This window comes from Otolemur garnettii, unplaced genomic scaffold (assembly GCF_000181295.1).
Source record: "Otolemur garnettii isolate 467f Iridium unplaced genomic scaffold, OtoGar3 scaffold00010, whole genome shotgun sequence".
Classification (NCBI taxonomy): domain Eukaryota; kingdom Metazoa; phylum Chordata; class Mammalia; order Primates; family Galagidae; genus Otolemur; species Otolemur garnettii.
Window position 1 is genome coordinate 19,157,408 of NW_003852405.1, and position 18,735 is coordinate 19,176,142.

Genomic DNA, 18,735 nt, shown 5'->3' on the forward strand with positions numbered 1-18,735 from the left:
ATACTATTGAAGTGATTTGAAAACTAAAAAAATAAAAAAAAATTATAAATGAAGCTGGCGTAAGCGAGAAAACAAAACAAAACAAACAAACAAAAAAACCTGACAAACTTCAGACCAGTACAGGAAATATACAGATTAGTCTAAAAAAAAAAACTTGGAGGATCTGATAGGCTTATAGACTAGCATGCCTTTTTATTTTAACAAATGTTTGTGTTTTCTTTCTGAAAATTCTAAAAATTGAAACAGCAATCGTGAATGGTGATCAGTGATAAGGAACAGGCTTAAAAAAGTAAATCTCAACTAGTTAAGTCACTCAAAATGTGAAAATATTCATGTTAGGCTGAACAAGTTCAAAGAACAGTAAACTTAATTCTAACATGCACGTTTAAAAATTTTTTGTGTACTAAATTTTCTAACTGTACACTAGATTATAACTTTGCCCCCCTTCTCTACCTGAATAAAGAGCCCTGTTCTTAGTTTAGTAAAATATCTGATGTGTCAGGGCTTATATTTTTAAATCGCACAGGCCCAATTACCAGGAGTTTGGTTGTTATTTTATATTCTCTTCATAAAGCTGCTGACTAACAAGTCAGGGGCAAAAAAAAAAAAGTCACCTAGGCACTCAGCTCAAAGAAGGTTTTGGGTTCTTAGGGAGGTATAACCTGGACACATGGCAGGGTCCTGGTATTAAGTAATTATACTACAATTTGACTTCTATTCCATCTTAGGGGACAGAATAGTTTGATAATAATACATACTAATTATTCTTCTTAACATACACATAACAAATTGACTATTTTATTTTATTTATTTATTTTTTTTAAATTGACTATTTTAATTTGGTCACATGTTTACCATTTACAATTTTCATACCAGTATCTTTTTACAGCGATATTTTTTTTCAGTGTTTAGGCAAGGTGAATTTATTCAAGAAAGTTTACACACTGGTCTTGTTTTTAAATTTGGGTTTGTTCTTTGGGAGGTAGTCTTTCCAACCACAAGAAAAGTCTTCCATAAATGTCATCTGATCGAAAGCAACCTATGGACTTTGAGAAGTCAGTTGAAGACACAGATTAATAAGCCAACACAAAGCCTACTCCCTTCTGACCTCTCGGCACCTGCTTGCTCAACTGCAGCCCAGGAGGAGGAAACTCTTAGGTCTCCTCATTAAATGGGGCACAGGTTGCCCCCTTCCCTTTCAAACACATCATCACCCAATACTACCACAAAATTGCAAGCGAACGAGTATCCAAGAGGAACACACCACGTTTCCTGGAATGCTTCTCAACAAACAGCTCCAGAGCTGAGGGCAAAGGAGAGCAAACAAACCAGGACACCCTCCAGGGAGTTCCGCTCACCTGCAGCGCGCCTCCAGCCAGGGAAATCACAGCCCTTCTCCCGCCCCACCCCGAGGATTGACCCTCCGGGGCAGTGCCCAGACCGCTGGGGTGGAGAAGGACCACTTCAGCGCGGCTGCCCACTCTTCTTGCTCCCAATGACCCCCGCACACAAGAGGGGTCTTCTCAGTGGCACCGCTCCCTCTCTCCCGCGGGCGACAGAGAGCCGCGAAGCCGCCACTCATCCCTCCAGCCGCTCTACCACCCTGCAGCCTGGTTCGCAGGTGAGGCGTGGACAGGTTACCGCACCTGCTCCGCCAACCCCACCTGCTGCGTCCCCTCACTCAATCCTCCTCTAGCTCCTTCACCTCGATCGGCTCGGCTCCTCCTCCTCTAGCCCGGGTGTCGCGCTCCGACCTACCCGCGCGACTCCGGCGCTGGGCGTGGGCGCTCCCCGCGGCGTGCTCCCGCGCCACTCCGGGCGCGCCGGCGGCGGCCCCGCGCCCGCACTTCCCGGGCTGCGGGCGGCCGCGGGCTCAGCGGGAAGCCCCGGCGCTGCCAGGCTAGCCGCCTCCGACCGGCTCCATTGTGACGCGGCGCGTTCCGCTGGCCAATGGGCGCTCGGCGGCGCGAACCGCTGACTAAGTCCGCGGGTGGAGGGGGCGGGAACCGGGCGGTGGAAGGGGCGGGAACGGGGCGGGGCCAGGGCGGAGGGGGCGGTGCTAACAGTGGCAGAGGAGAAGCAGGAGGAAGAGGAGGAACAAGCTGGGGCTACGGTGGTAGCTGCTCTTGCTGTGAATTTTTCAGCTTCCTGGCCCCGAGTGTTTGCCCAGCTTGGGGACTGCGGGAGCCGGTGACTCACCTCTTGCTGCTGGAAACAAAGCGCAGCTGCCATGTCCTCGAGCGGGCCATGTGGCCGCCCCAGCCCCCTCGTTGCAGCTTCGGGTCGGCTGGCAGCAGCGCACGGCCGCACATCATGCGGGGGAGCTGGAGAGAACCCGGGCTGTGTTCCAGAAACCGGAGGGAGAGGGGCTTAGGGTTGCGGCGCGAGCGCGCCAAGCTAGTGACTTCGGCTGTACGCCGCGTGGGGGGCCCCCGCCTTCTCACGTGTGAGCCCCTGAGTAACTTCCATCGCGCGTGTTGGACCCGGGGGTGGGAGGGTGGAGGGGAAGGAACCTACCTTTTTACACTGCACACTGGAGTCCCTTTACCTTTCTTTACCCTGCTTGCTTAGAATGGTTTCAGGGCCCAGCCCCGGTGTGGAGGGTTTTACAGTTGTACTACGTACCAACTAAGCGGCTTAAGTTAGATTCTGGGCCTCCAGTAGCATCCGCTTCCCTCTAATGTCCTTATCGACAGGTTGGGGAGGGGACCACGTGGGGAGAAGCTGCCCATTTACACATAACTTGTGTTTTACTGCTAATCAACTCCAAGTCCACCCCCATCTGCTCCCCTGTTTCCCTCCCAAGTGGCCTTGCATTTGGAGACCAACAATATTCCTTACAAAACAAAAGATTAATCCAAATCCAAGAACTTGGGAGACATAAATATGTTTATCATCATCCATTCGCCACTTTAACCTTCGCTCCAGTTTCAACTCAGTCGCTGTCCTGGCCATTACGTCCAGCACAATGATTCAGTTAGGCAAGATTTATATCTTGTAGTTGCTAAGACGATCCCGGCTCCATTAAAGAAAGAAAAACAACTTTGTACAGGCACCTCCCAAAGGAATAAAATGAGGACTATAACAGACTCTGCATTTGGGGTATCAGATCGATTTGTGTAAATGGGAAAATGGACTGCTGAATTGTATGAGACTGAATTGTGTTTCACAGAGACTGTTCAGGTCAGGATTACAATTTGAATCGCCCTGAAAGGGAATTAAAAGGGTGTCTTTGTGTCACTACTCTGTTCTTTCCTTGTCCCCTCAGTCCATTCTGAGATGGCAGCTGTCTGCGTCCTGAGTCTTGGAGGACAAGCTGAAAGAGCATTCCTTCATTGGTTATTCAACAAGTTTTTGTGAGTATATGTAGTGTGACACAATGTGTACAAACTTAAACTGTCTAATTTAGATTTGAGTTTGGTCCTCAAACCGTTTGCCACCCAGAGAGTGAGAGAAAGAAATTATACAATAGTGAGAAAAGGAAAAAAGCCAGTGCCATAGGAAACACAGATTATAAAGTCATGACGTTATACTTGAAAATATCCCATTTTGCATCCGTATCTTTGACTGTTTGGAACGTTTGGATAATTCATCTGTCACAGCAGTATTACTGTGTGACTAAGTAACTAGTTGCTTAACTTCTTTAGAGTCTGTCTTTTCATCTATAAAAATAGGGATTTGTAATTAGACAATTGGTTAAGATTATAATTCCAGTGATGATATGAATAAAAAAGTGACTTCCATGCTCAGTAACCCAAGTTACCATTAGCAGTAAGTTAGAGTCATCAAGTTCATTCAAACTGTATTAGTTTGGGGTAAATCTCAGATAGGTAGCTTGAAAATGTGCTTGTCATTCTTTTTTTTCTAATACTTGTTAATGCAGTTGCCCTCCATGGTAGCAAAATTTAACTGACACTGGAGAGAGAGGAGTTCTAATGTGAGATATTGTATCCAGGAATCTTCTCTCTGGAATGTGAGCATCAAATACATGTTTCTCTCATTCTTCCTTCTACGACATGTCATATAAATTCCTGCTTGGATTACAATGAAGAGAAAGATGAATAACCTCAAATGCTTTCTTAAAGATTTTTTAAATACTACATAAATGATATGTGTCCATAAAGACAGAGTGTTTAGTGCCAAAAAATTTTTGGCATTCCAGGGGAGGCCTTGTAATAAATACATACTCAAAAAAAATGAGTTTTTATACCTGTGCCAAGTTTTTCAATTATTTTTCATTTATTTTACATCATAATCTCTTTGAAAACAAGACCCATAGAGTCTTGGAGTATGCCTAGTGCTTATAGGAATATCTGAAATTTTCTAAGGGGCTAGGGACTGTGGCCATGCCTATAATCCTAGCACTCTGGGAGGCCTAGGTGGGAGGATTGCTTGAGCTTAGGAGTTTGGTACCAGCCTGAACAACAGCAATACCCCATCTCTACTAAAAAAAAAAAAAAGAAAGAAAGAAAAATAAAAAACTAGCCTCGCATGCTATGTGCCTATAGTCCCAGTTAGTCAGGAGGCTGAGGCAGGAGGATGGCTTGAGCCCAGGAGTTTGAGGTTGCAATTAGCTATGATCACACCACTGCCATCTACTTGGGTCAGTAGAGCAAGACTCTGTCTCAAAAAAAAAAAAAAAAAAAAGTTCATCATGTATATCAATCACTGTCTAGCAGTGTGCTATATACATCATAGGCCTTACCAAAGAATTGTAAAACTTGGTCCCTGAGCAGAACCCTTTACTTTAGGTGAATACAGAAAACAAAGAAGGACGATTTATGCTCAAATGAAGAGAAAATAGAATATTGTGGGTGGAAGGAGGATGAGTTCTTATGAAGAACTTAAACTAAGTTTTGAAGCCGGAGCAGGATTTAGAAGATACATCCTGTACCACTACCTTATCTGCCCCAAACTGTGTCTTAAAATAATCAATCCACCAGCAGGGCTCTTTCTGGCAAGCTGATAATCTAGAGAAGAAGCCAAAGTGAAAATATTTTGTTTCTACATCTCACGAATAGCTGGTAGTAGGGTCTTTATATTCATATGATAGAGGGGACAAGAATGAACAGCAAATGTAGCCAGTTCCTCTAGGCAGGGACAGAAGCAAAGTCACAATGAAAAGAAAACAATTGTTACCATTTGGTTACTGATGGCTGAATTCTATGAGCCATATGAAGTAATCACCTAACTCCTGTGTTTGGTACTCTTTTCTAGGCTGATTACTTGAAAGAAAAAAGGTTAAAAAAAAAGGAAAAAGAAAATCTATGAGTGACATCAACATTAAGCTATGCCCCATGTGGCTGCTTTGATAAGAGTTTAGTATTCTCTTGGTCTTGAGAAAATCTTCACGATTAATAGAAGACAGAATATTATCCAACATTAGCAATTCTTTTCCAATTTGGTATTTGAAAAAGTCTTTATGATAATGAAAAATCCTCTATTTCTTTAAATTAATTAAACATCAAATGTCTACAACGTATAAAAAGAAAGCCCTAGAGGTCTGACAGAGGTAAGGGAGAACACCAAGATAAATATAATTCCTTTTCTTAAAGATGTTATTCCTTGTAACAGAAAGGTATATCCAAAGAGCATAAAGCCTCCTACAGGAGAGGTGAGGTAGGTGAATGAGCATTGTAGGGAGAAGCATACTGGATGTGAATCTAAGGAAATTTAGTAGCTTCAGAGTTCTAAGTTGGAATGTTACTGTAGTGGTACATATAACTTCTAAATCTTCCATCCACCTAATGGTTCAAGTTTGTTCTAATGAAGCATCAGATCGGAGAAAAAGAACAATAGTCAATGAATGAAAGCTGCTTATAATTTTGTTTTTGTTTTTCTTTTGTTCTGTCGCCCTCCGGTTGAATGCTGTGGCATCATCATAGCTCACAGCAACCTCAAACTCTTGGGCTCAAGAGATCCTCATCCCTCAGCTTCCTAGATAGCTGAGATTATAGACACTCACTGCAATGCCCAGCTATTTTTTTTTTAATTTTGAATAGAGATGAGATCTTGCTCTTGCTCAGGCTGGTATTGAACTCCTGAGTTCAAGCAATTCGACCATCTCTAAGTGCTAGGGTTACAGGCATGAGCCACTGTACCTGGCCCATAATTTTGCATTCTCAAGTTTGCCAGAATTCCCCGGGTGCAGCCATGTGTGATTGAGCATGTTGTCACTGATAAAGGATTTTCTTTATTTATTTATGGTCAAATAGTTCACCATTTTTTGTTTTTTGACCCTTTCAGTCTCCTGGTTGCAGAGATTTAAAGTGAGTTTTTCTCGGGCCTGGAACAAATCCTGAGAATGACCACTGAGAATGAGCTCAGTGGTGAAGATTCCGAGGACAGGGTGAGTTAGATATTGCCTGAGTGTTTGGAATAATGTAGCTTGACCTAGAAACTAAATTGCAATTCTGCAAGGCCGGCTGAGCGCTTCTCTTTAAGTCAATTCCTTATCACCGTCACAGTCTGTGATAGTCACAACTCTCTGTTCTCAAGACCCACTCTGCTGACTGCCTCCTCTGCCTTAGCTATATAGTGCCTTTTCCTTTTCAGACACGTTCTGTGAAGGTGACCTTGGAGCCACTTCTCCTAGTAAAACACCAATTCCTGCAGCGGGATGCCTGACATCCTTAGTTGATCTGTCTTCTGGGAAGTTGTCCAAAAATTTCTTTGAAAATTTCTCATGCATCCCATTTAAAGAAAAAATAGATGCCGTCATCTGGGTCACATATGGGAATGCTCCGTAGAGAAGCCAGGAGGTTATTAACTCTTATCCTTTTTCTATCATAAAAAGTGACTTCTAAGAAAATATTGGCCAAAAAGCCAGGCTGAAAGTTCACAATTAAAGTAAAACTGGTGTTCCTCTGGTCTGAGAAGTGGTCTTAAAAAAGCCCTAGTTCTGCTAATGACTGAGGAACTGGTTGGGATCCCCAGGAGGATTCAGTCTGTGTTCCTGACCCTGTTGCAATCTGGGTAAAAGGTTTCCTGGTGCTGTTACAGTGGCTGGGTTCTGAGGTTCCTTATAGTGGACTTCTGTTTCTTGGATTTGGAATAACTGAGGTCTAACACCACCCAGACTTTAATCTCCCTCTTTTTTTCTCAGCAGCTGTTTTCCCACCCCCCACGTTGGCCTAATATAAGGTCATTTATTTGTTATTTGTAATAGACATTGAATACTAGACTTCATTCTCAATTAAACTGAAGCTGGTATATCTCTGTGGTTTATTAAAATTTTGAAAAAAAAAAAAAGTAAGTGGTACAAGATCAACACTCAGAATATTTTAGAGGTCAAGAATAAAGCAATGTGTGTTAGAAAGAGCACTATGAATAGAATCTCCTGGGTTCTACTAGTGGCTCTTCTGACCATAAGATCTAGGGCAAACCACTAACAGCCTAGGTGAAATCCCTCTTTTCCAATATCCTGACTCTGCCTGTCCTGGACCATATGAGAAGATGGACATAGTCTATATTTCAGTGTCTCAGACCTCGTTTAATTTCATTCATTTATTTGTCATAGAATGAAAATTTTATTCGGTGTCTCATATGTGCAGAATACTGTAGGGGTTTCTGGGGATACCTGAGCCCGTGTGATGGATGTGGCCTCATGCAGGCTACAGTCTCTCAGATTCTTCCAGAGGGTGTGATGGTTGGACACAATGAATCAATAAGGAATATAACAAACCAAACTGTTTCCCAATACTACCTTCATTGGCCTTGTCCTTGAATCCTTCCAGTTACCTGCTTATTCATCTACTAACATGTCTGTGTTCTTTACATCCAATTCATTTTCTTCATCAAATTTTTTTTTTTTTTTTTTTTTTTTGCAGTTTTGGGCCGGGGCCGGGTTTGAACCCACCACCTCCAGTATATGGGGCCAGCGCCCTACTCACTGAGCCACATATCACTCCAAATTTTTGTTTTTGGAGTATGTAAGGGCAGTAGGACACTTGCTCTCAAGAAATGTAAATTTTTTTAACTTAAAAAGAGACACATATGTAGCCAGTTATGTGAACAGATATTTACATGGCTTGAAACTTTCAACTCCAATGTGCTTTCTAACAGGTGAATGTAACCTGGTTACCTTATGAGGAAGGGTAGTAAAATAACAAACTGTTCCTTATCTTGTTTCAAAATTGAGGGGGAAAGGTAATTAGGTCTTACATTGATGAGGGAGAAAGTTGGTTAACATAGGGAACTATTTTAGAGAAATTAGCACCTAACGAGTAAATTAAGGAACTTATGGCTTCACAGGAAGTATGTTGTTTGAGTGAGTAGAACAGATTTCAGTGGCTGACAAAGACCTCAGTGTAGGTGGGGAAATTATAGATAACTTGCTAACAAGAAAAGATGAAGTGGAATTATACCGAAGGATGAAAACAGATGTGTAGGTGATGGAAATTTTACCATTATTTCATTTTCATCTCTGAGTGAACCCCATTATCAGAATTTTTGGATTTACCTTATTTATCAGTTCAATAAGCAAATACAATATTTTGCTATTTAGGATCGTCAAGGACAAAAGGATTGTATGCCTTACGACAAAATACAATCACAAAGCAAATAATCTGTGTTTACCAACTCCTTTGTAGTTCATAGAAATCACTCAAATGATGTATTATAGTCATTTCTAAACAACATGCTCTTACCTGAATGTTTTCTATACCTAAGAAATGATATATTCTTTCTGAACATATGCATAAATTATTTATTGCAACATGATTTATAGTCCCAAAATATTGGAAAAGTACTAAATACCCAAATGTAGGAGAATGACTGAATGAACTATGATACATACACTCATACCTATGTAGGTATAAGAAAAAGAACAAGAATTATCTATATGAACTGACATGGAAAGTTTCTCGGGATATGTTGTTAGGCAGAGAGATGCAACTTAAACAACTGACATCCATCTCGATGCTGCTTTTTGACCTAATTCAAGACAGCAAAAAGCGATACAATCTATTAGCAGTCTCCAGGCCTGCTGAGTCACTCTGTTAAACCTCATGCAGCTCAGGCATCACTCAGGGGCCCAGCAGTTTGACAGATGATGACTGCTTAACTGCAGAGCCCTCACATCCTCTGGAGGAAAGCTGTGGGACTGTGTGTGTCAGGAGGGCAGAGGCTGCATTCATCACATGAACTAGTGTGTATCCAACAACTGGTTCAGTGTTTTGCAGCTAGTAGGCATGGAATAAATGTTTTGTGAATGGTGAAAGAATGAATGAAATAAAATGAGGTCTGAGACTCTGAAATATGCGTCTTATCTTCAATATTCCAGGGTCATTTCAGGCTTAACTCCCGCATCCGTCCACTTTAGGTCTCACAGTTAACCCGTTTTTACTTGATTGAAGAATCAGCATATAAAGAAGACCAGGGTTTGGAGAATGGGAAAGAGCCTAAGGGGCAATTAGGGATGAAAAGGGAATGATATATAAGTAGCAACGTTTGCCAAAGTTAGCTAAAAAAATATTATTCATTATAAAATTACTTATATTTCTCATGGCTCTGGATGTCTTTAGTTTCTCCATCTGGTAGCATCCACATCCACACTGACATTGGATCATGCCTTCCAACTTGGGTGTTTTGTGACTTTGAAGTGTCATATTATTTTGAGATTTCCTTGATAGTTCTTGACCATAGAATTGTATTTGGAAATTCTGGATTGAAACAGGGTGATTAACATCAAACGATGGACTAATATAAAGACATGCATTAGAAAATCCTGACTACCGTTAGAAATAGCTATCTACACAGAGCTGGGATTGTGGAGCAAGACTGTCTGGATTCAAATCTTGGCATTACTGTTAGGAGCTGTTTGACCTTTGTGGAATTAATTTCTCTGTGCCTTACTTTTCTACTTGAGGAATGGGTTGTGGTGTGGATTGAACATATAATGTGGTTAGGACAATATCAGACACATAGGAAGTCTCATAATGATCAATAAAGTCATAAGTCATAATGTCAATTACCTGCTCTGTGTTTCAAATTTCCACCCATAAAACACGAGGATTTGAATAGATTCTCTCTAAGGCCCTTGTCTAGGTCCATATGAGTTGCTACAAAGGAATATCTGAGGCTTGGTAATTTATAAGTAAGTTTATTTAGCTCACAGTCCTACAGACTGTTCAAGAAACATGGTACAGAAATCAGCTCAACTTCTGCTGAGGGCCTCAGGATACTTCTACTTATGGCAGAAAGTAAAGGAGAGCTGGGATGTACAGAGATCACATGACAAGAAAGGAAGCAAGAAAGAGGGAAGAGAGTTGCCAGGCTATTTTTTAATGACCAGATGTCACAGGAACTCATTCATTTCCTTACCCTCCCAGGAGAGCATCAATCTATTTATGAACTCTGAAGTGTATTGAAGGCGTGCAGCTTCCAGGGAAAGGCTTGGACAATAAATTGCTATTGATGTCCGTCATGTCAACTCTTAGCATAATAACAGCTCCACCCTCCCCCACCCTCCCCACTCCCTGCCAGTTGGCTGTGCGTTCCCATTAGGTACCACCTCCAACACTGGTGGTCACATTTCAACATGAGGTTTGCAGGGACAAATATACAAACCATAGCAGCCCTCCTGAACCTTCTGTTTCCAAACCTGGGTAGTCAATCCATACCTTTTTGCACATATGTATGTATGCTTAGAGATAGGGAAGTGGTTGATTAATTATTAAATGCTTTCCTTGACTGATGGACTAAAGCAGGCTATTGAGAGACTGAAGCAAGTTTCTTTATTAGATTCTAAATTCCTTGAGTATGCCTCTAAAGTCTAACATATTAACTAAAGATAATGGGCGGTGAATAAAGGGTTAATTATTGTGGGATAAATGCTTTTGTGTCTTATTTTCCCAGGTGTGTGGGGAAGGCAATTTTTGGTAACTGCTTTTTGAGCTTTTTCTAGGTTTCAAGCTCCTAAACACAAAATATTTAAAAACCGTTAGTGCTCTCTACTGGAGAAGTTCATAGTGCAGGAATTCTTAGTTGATAGTTTTAAAATTTTGGCTTTGAGACCATGAACTGAAGATTCAAGTTGATGGGTTTTCGAAGGTGGATTCTGATTTGTGTTTAGAATTTCTGATTTTAGAAGTAGGAGATGGGAGGTTGACAGCTTGCTATGTTGCAAGTGCAGATTTCGTGTATTGAAAATGACGTAATTTACATTCATATGCTAATTCGGATTTCTTTGCCTCATATTTCTGCCTTTCCCTTGGACCCCTTGCATTTCTACATTTGTACAAATGTGATGTTTTTCATGTTCTTTGTAAATAGAAAGAGAGGGACATCATTAATTAAAATGTCAATGCTACTTAAGTGAAATGATAAGTACATAATGGTAGAAAATATTTGCAAATCATTTATTTGATAAGGGAGTTATATCCAGAATATATAAATAACACAACTCAATAATAAAAAGACAAATAACCCAATTTAAGAACAGACAGAGGAAGAGGATTTGGAGAGGATGGCAGAGTAGGAAGCATCAGGAATCTGTCTCCTACATAGACAGCAGAATCTGTGTGATGTAAGTATAGTGGAACTCTGAAGTGTATTGAGGGCTTGCAGCTTCCAGGGGCAGGCTTGGACAATAAATTGCTATTGATGTCAGTCATGTCAACTCTTAGCACAGTAACAGCTCCACCCTCCCCCACCCTCCCCACTCCCTGCCAGTTGGCTGTGCATTTCTTCTGAGAGCAGCTTACACACAGCTGTGGGAGTCAAAGTGGGAAAAAATCACCCTGCCTTCCAAACGTTGAAGATCTGTGCTCTGATCACTGATTGGTACTTTTGATGACAGAGTGTACAGAGAGAGCTGGGTTTCCATTAGTGGTAACATCTCCCCCACTGTTTCTAGCCTCCCTCCCTCTCTAGCTGAAGTGAATTGTAGGCACTTTAAAGGGCCAGTGTCCTTTCCTCTCTTCCCTTTTTTCCTTTCTCCCCTTTGGGAGCCAGGCATCAGAGGCAAGAATATTCAAAAGCAATATATAGAGAAACATTCCCTGCATATATAGGGAAAATTAGAAATGAAAAAGTGACCAATCATGCCCAGGGGAAAAGGACATGATCAGAAAAGACCTGAGAAGACCTTAAGTCCACAGCTCAGTCTGATCCTTGGCATAAAGATAGCCTACAACAGGGATGGGCACAGTGGCTCACACCTGTAATCCCAGGCCACGGTGGGGGGATTGCCTGAGCTCAGGAGTTTGAGACCAGCCTGAGCCAGAGCAAGACCCCATCTCTAAAACCAGCTGGGTGTTGTGGTGGGTGCCTGCTGTCCCAGCTACTCAAGACGCTAAGGTAAGAGAATCTCTTGAGTCCAGAGTTTGAGGTTGCTGTGAGCTATGATGTGACAGCACTCTACCAGGGGGTGACAAAGTGACACTCTGTCGCAAAAAAAAGAATATTCCGTAAAACTGTCCTTCAAAAAGTGAGGGAGAAATTAAAACACTTCAAGTTCAAGATAAACAACAGTTAAGGTAGTTAGTTCTAGACCTGCCCTGCAAGAAATGTTCAAAGGAGCATGAGAGTAAAGTGAAAGTTCATCAAACAGTAATTTGAACGTGCACAAAGAAATAAAGACCTCAATAAAGGTAAATACATAGTCATTTACAAAAGCAAGTATAATTGTAACTATGTTTTGTAACTGAACTTTTTGGCTTAAATGATTTATGACCTCAGTACTTGTTTTTTTTTTCTTAGACAGAGTCTTACTATGTCATGCTGGGTAGAGTGCCATGGCGTCACAGCTCACAGCAACCTCAAACTCTTGGGCTCATACAATTCTCTTGCCTCAGCCTCCCAAAGCTGGGACTACAGGCTCCCGCCACAATGCCCAGCTATTTTTTGGTTGTAGTTGTCATTGTTGTTTGGCAGGCCCAGGCTGGGCTGGAATCCACCAGCCTTAGTGCATGTGGCCAGTACCATAAACACTGTGCTACGGGCGCTGAGCTGACATTAATACATTTTAAAAATTGTTGTTCTAAAGCCAAACATGGTGGCATGTGCTTAGAGTCCTAACTACTCAGGAGGCTGAAACAGGAGAAATGCTTGAGCACAAAAGTGTGATTCCAGCCTGGGCAACATATCAAGATCCTGTATCATTAAAAGAATTAGTCTAAAAGCTAGTATAATTGTAATTTTGGTTTGTAACTTCATGTTTTGTTGTCTGCATGAGTTAAGAGACTAACATATTTTTTAATTATTAGTTTATGTTTTCGGGTATATGGTGTAAAAAGAGGTAGTTGTGTGGCATTATTAGACACAGCTGTTATAGGTGCAGAATTTTGTATTTTATTGAAATTATGCCTCTTTAAATTTAAATTACAGTGTTTTAACCTTAGGAAGGTAAATGTAATTCCCATGGTTATTACAAAGAAAATAGCTGCAGAGTATATATAAAAGGAAACTACAAAAGAATTTAAATGTATCACTACCAAAAAAATCACATAAATATACAAGAATACAGTAATGCAGAAAATGAGGGACACAAAAAATAAAAAACTATCAGGCATATAGGAAATAACAGTAATAAGTCTTTCCTCAGTAGTAATTACTTTAAATGTGAATGAAATATACTCTTTAGTGTATTTATTTAGTAAAGCACTGAGATAGATAGAATGGATGAAAAAATAGTATCCAAATATATTCTGTCTATAAGAGGTTCACTTTAGATGTAAAGACAGAAGTAGATTGAAAGTGATAGGTGGAAAAAAATAACCCATGCAAATTGTGACAAAAATATATCAGAGTGTCCATTATAATATGAGACAAATAAGCTTTAAGTAAAAAAAAAAAATAATAAGAGACAACTGACAGAACTGAAGGAAAAAAATAGATAACTCTATAATTTCAATGCTTCTCTCTCTGTAATCAATATGACACCAGGACAGAAGGTGAATGAGGAAATAAAGGACTTGAACAACACTATAAATCAATCTTTCTGAAACTTTCCAAAAAAAGCTGAACAGGAACACTTTAAAACTCATTCAAGGAGAACAAAATTACCTAATACCAAAGCTGAAAACAACACAAGAAAACTAACGACCAATACCTTTTATTAACACTGATGCGGCTCGGCGCCTGTGGCTCAAGCGGCTAAGGCGCCAGCCACATACACCTAAGGTGGCGGGTTCGAATCCCCAGCCCGGGCCCACCAAACAACAATGATGGCTGCAACCAAAAAATGGCCAGGCGTTGTGGCGGGCGCCTGTGGTCCCAGCTACTTGGGAGGCGGAGGCAGGAGACTCGCTTGAGCCCAGGAGTTGGAGGTTGCTGTGAGCGTGATGCCACGGCACTCTACCCAGGGGGATAGCTTGAGGCTCCGTCTAAAAAAAAAAACACTGATGCAAATATCTTCAACAAAAGAATAGCAAACACAATTCAGCAACATATTAAAAGGATTATGTGTTAGGAGCAAGTAGAATTTATTCCTGGATTGCAAGGTTGGTTCAACAGAAGAAAATTGATCAGTATAATACACAGTATCAACGGATTAAAGAAAAACCTCCCACATGGTCATCTCAATTGTTGCATAAAAAAATCTGATAAAATTTAACATAGATTTTATGACAAACTTGGAATAGAAGGAAATTCTCTTATAGTAAAAGACATAAATGAAAACCCACAGCAAGCATCATGTTCAATAGTGAAGGACTAAAAGCTGTCGCCTGAAGATTGGGACCCAAACAAACACACCCATTATCACTTGTATTCTACATAGCACTGGAAGTTCTAGCTGGAGCAGTCAGGTCAGAAAATGAAATTTAAAAGTCTAAATTTGAAAATGGAAAGGTAAACTTCCTCTGTTCTCAGATGACATGATCTTATATATGGAAAGCTCTAAAGATTCCCCCCCCCAAAACCAAAAAACAACTTATAGCTAATAAGTGATTACTTAAAATAGATAAAATTATGTATTAACTAAGTAGCAGAATACAAAATCAACACACAAGAGGAGTTGCATTTCTACACCCTAATAATGAACAACCTGAAAAGAAAATTACAAAAACAATTTTATTTAAAATAGCATCACAAAGAATAAAATAACTAGGAATTGATGTAGCTAAGGAGGTAATTTTCATTTTACATGATGAAAATTTCCAAATATTGCTAAAAGACATTAAAATTTAAACAAGACACAAATAAATGGAAACATATTCCATGTCTATGGATAAAATATTAATTATTATGGCTGGGCATGGTGGCTCACACCTGTAACCCTAGTACTTTGGGAGGCTGAGGTGGGGGGATTGCTTGAACTCAAGAGTTCGAGACCAGCCTGAGCAAGAGTGAGACCTTGTCTCACTTTATATTTATTATCTCTCATTTTCCTAGAAAAACCATAAGCTAGATGTTACCTCTCATTTAGATGAAGTGGTAAGACTTTAACTCACCTAGTTTAGGTCACTGAGCTTGGTGCTGGAACTCAGTCTCAGATGCAGCCTTGTCTGACTCCTAGGCCACCTTCTGTGCATTTTCTATACAAAGTCTTCCAGGAAGAGGTGAAAGAGAAAAAAAAAAAAACAAAAGTAGAATAAAGAAAGGGAAAGGAAGATGAGGATAAAAGAGTGAGCAAAAAGCCAGGGTGTGCATGAGAGTGCTGTGGCAGGGCCAACAGTTTTCCCAGTGGCCCTTTGACAGCGCAAATGCCCAAGTCCAGCTGAGTCACAGCTCCACAATCCTGAGACATCACCCACAGAGTAAAAATTTGGGAGAGAATTGCAGATGGGTCTGTTTCCCACTCAGAAAATAATGGTTATATTATTTGATTTGGAAAGGGGGAGGAGCTGTGTCCTCACATCAAGAGCTCTGTCTGGTGAATATTTTCTTTCAAGCTAAGTGGAAATGGAGAGACTTCAAGTGGTGCTACAAACCCTTAAGCCCAATTGTGGTTCAAGTGCTTAATATTGAGGTGCTACATGAACATCAATTTCAGCAGCACCCTGCAGGGATTTCTTCAGGAGGAGCCATGTTTTGCGAGTATGCACCTGGTCTCTCTTTAATAAGTGACAATGTGACCAACTTAAGAAGAAAGTGAAGGACTTCGGACTGAACCACGCTGGTTGTTGAGTGTGACAAGCTGTTTCCTTCTTTCATTGAAGCAGTTTGGTGGAGTAGATCCTAGAGACCCTTTCCAAACCTTTGCTCGTTTGGATTTGTCTGTAGAGAAACTGCCATTCACTAAGAACAAGACTCCAGTGAAATGGGAAGTTGTATGGCTACTTAGATTGATTCAGGTCAGTGAACGTGGAGTTTGAGTGAAAAATCTTTCTCACCTTGTCTTGCTCATTCAAAGTACATTATTGACTAACTCTCCTAAAGCATTCTTCAAGAAACAGCACCTATGATGCCAAATGGTGTACCATTTGAATACAATGGAAATATTTAAAGTGGTGATTGTAATCACAGTGTCTCTCCGATTCTCCTAAAGCAGAAATTATGATTTCAGACCTAGAAAGGCCGGAGCCTCTGAAAAGGGAATAACTCCAACAACCAAATCCAAAGATCTCATTGGCATATGAATGCTGTGAGAGTAATAACAAAGACATCTTGGGAAATTTTACATCCATTAAACTCAAAGGAAGGACTTTCTCAAGTTTCCTCTAACATCTGCTTTTTCCACTGCCAACCAGACAATGGTAACAAGATTGAACCATAGTTCTAATCTCTTGGGTTTCATTGTTTAAATTTGTCATGCCAGAATGTTGTTTAGCAGATGGCATTTCAACCTTTGTTTAAGATTTCTTAGAGCAGTTTCTAGGAGATCCGAAAACTAAATGCTACTTAGAAAATGGTTCTTTATTTGTATCAGAAGAAATTGATTCAGATCACAGCTGGCTTAAGCAGAATGTGTGAAGCTGTGGTGCTAAGGATTGCTATCTGATGCTAATGACCATGTACGATGCTTAATTTCTTACAAAATCAGTTTAGTCTCTAGTTTACTGTTATCTTTATTATTAGTTTGATTTTATGTTGCAGTGTGGGCAATGTAACCTATATTTTGCATGTACCAATTTTTAATGTTTCTATATGTTTTCTCTCAGATGTAATTCACTTGCCGTGAATTTTGTCTTTGATGAGCCTGTCTTCCCCTTTCGTGCTCCCACAACTCTTGACAAAGTCAACTCTCAATGGAGGGGATCAGGCCCTCTTGAAGTTTTCAATCTTAGTTCTCCTATTAATTCTTGGGGCTCTGTCCCAGTAAAATAAATTTAAAAACTATCCATGGCTGATAAAAGCTTACTATTTGCTAAAGCCAAAGAACAGCCAACAAACAACCATAAAAAGTTTTTAAGCATGTATTATATACTAGATGAAGTTGTGCTTATATCCCATGTTATAACACCTGTCCCTGCCAGGCAGGCCTGTCCATGGGAGACTGAAATATAACCATGGCCTCATAATCCTGAATGAAACAAATCTTTACCTTTTTGATAATAGTTTGTGTTCACACATACAATACTCTTTCAAAGTCTACTGGCATGGATGGATTGATACATAAATATTGGTTTACAAAGATTAAGTGGAGATATATCTTATTCTAGGCAGCCTATTCATATGGTAGTCAGAAACTCATAACTATAAATAGACTAATTAGGAGTGATTATTCTGTATAAGGATAACAAACAGAATTCTTTTAAATTGTGAACTGTGATTTAAATATTATCATTAAGGCTGGGCATGGCAATCCATGTCTATAATCCTAGCACTTTGGGAGGCCAAGGCTAGACAATTGTTTAAGCTCAGGAGTCTGAGACCTGCCTGAGCAAGAGCGAGACACCATCTCTATTAAAGGTAAACAAATTATCTGGGTGTTGGAGAGGGTACCTGTAGTCTCAGCTACTCGAGAGGCTGAAGTAGGAGGATCACTTGAGCCCAGGAGTTTGAGATTGCTGTGAGCTACGCTGACGCCATGGTACTCTAACCTGGGTGACGGAATGAGACTCTCTTTCAAAATAAATAAATAAATAAACATTATCATTTGATTTGTCTACTAGCTTTAGTGGTATGCCTGTTACCATTTATGTATCTGAGCCACTTCCTGAAAAAAATCTATTTGGATAAAGTGCTAAATTTAGGTTAAATTACTATTTTCCTTTTTTTGTTTTTAAGAGATGGGGTCTAACTATGCTGTCCAGACTTGAAGGCAGTGGCTATTCATAGTTTATTCTGTAGCCTCAGTCTCCTGGGTTCAAATGGTCCTCCTACCTCAGCCTCCCATCAAATTACATATTACATTTTAAAAACATTGTATTTTATTCTCTGGGAACATTGAGAGTATAGAAAGAAGAAGCACAGGTAGTTACTATTTACTTAATACTCATTTTTTTCCCAGACTCCTGGCTAAGTGCTCTCTCTCAATATCCCATTTACCCTCAGAACAATTTTCAAGATGAGGGAAACAGAGGCTCACAAGTAACCATGGCTATACAGCTAGCGGCTATAAAGGGGCATGCTTTAAAAAAATATTTTTATCAACCATAAAAATGACAATTGAAAAACCCTTGCTTTGGAAGGAAATCATAAGGAAATCACATATATATATATTTAGTACAAATGGTCAGATTGTTACACTCTAGCTACATGTGAAATAGTTTTTCTTTTCTAGTAGGTAGCTTTAAGTTAAACCAATTTAGGCCCTTCCAAATTATGGAATTAGTGACTTACCCCTAAAAATGCTTGAAGAAAATGACTTATTGTACCACTTATAGCCTCCTGGCATAGTAAATGCTC

The 18,735-nt window shown here is 40.3% G+C and overlaps 1 protein-coding gene across 2 annotated transcripts in view; it reads right to left on the reverse strand.

Moving 5' to 3' along the window:
• LRRC8B (leucine rich repeat containing 8 VRAC subunit B) overlaps nt 1-1,731 on the reverse strand; it is a 66,388-nt gene extending 64,657 nt beyond the window's left edge. For both annotated transcript variants that reach the window (XM_012801667.2, XM_023509927.1), the window contains exon 1: nt 1,706-1,731. The gene's annotated coding sequence lies outside the window, so the exon portion shown is untranslated. The remainder of the gene's footprint in view (nt 1-1,705) is intronic.
• Between the last annotated feature and the right edge of the window lie 17,004 nt (nt 1,732-18,735).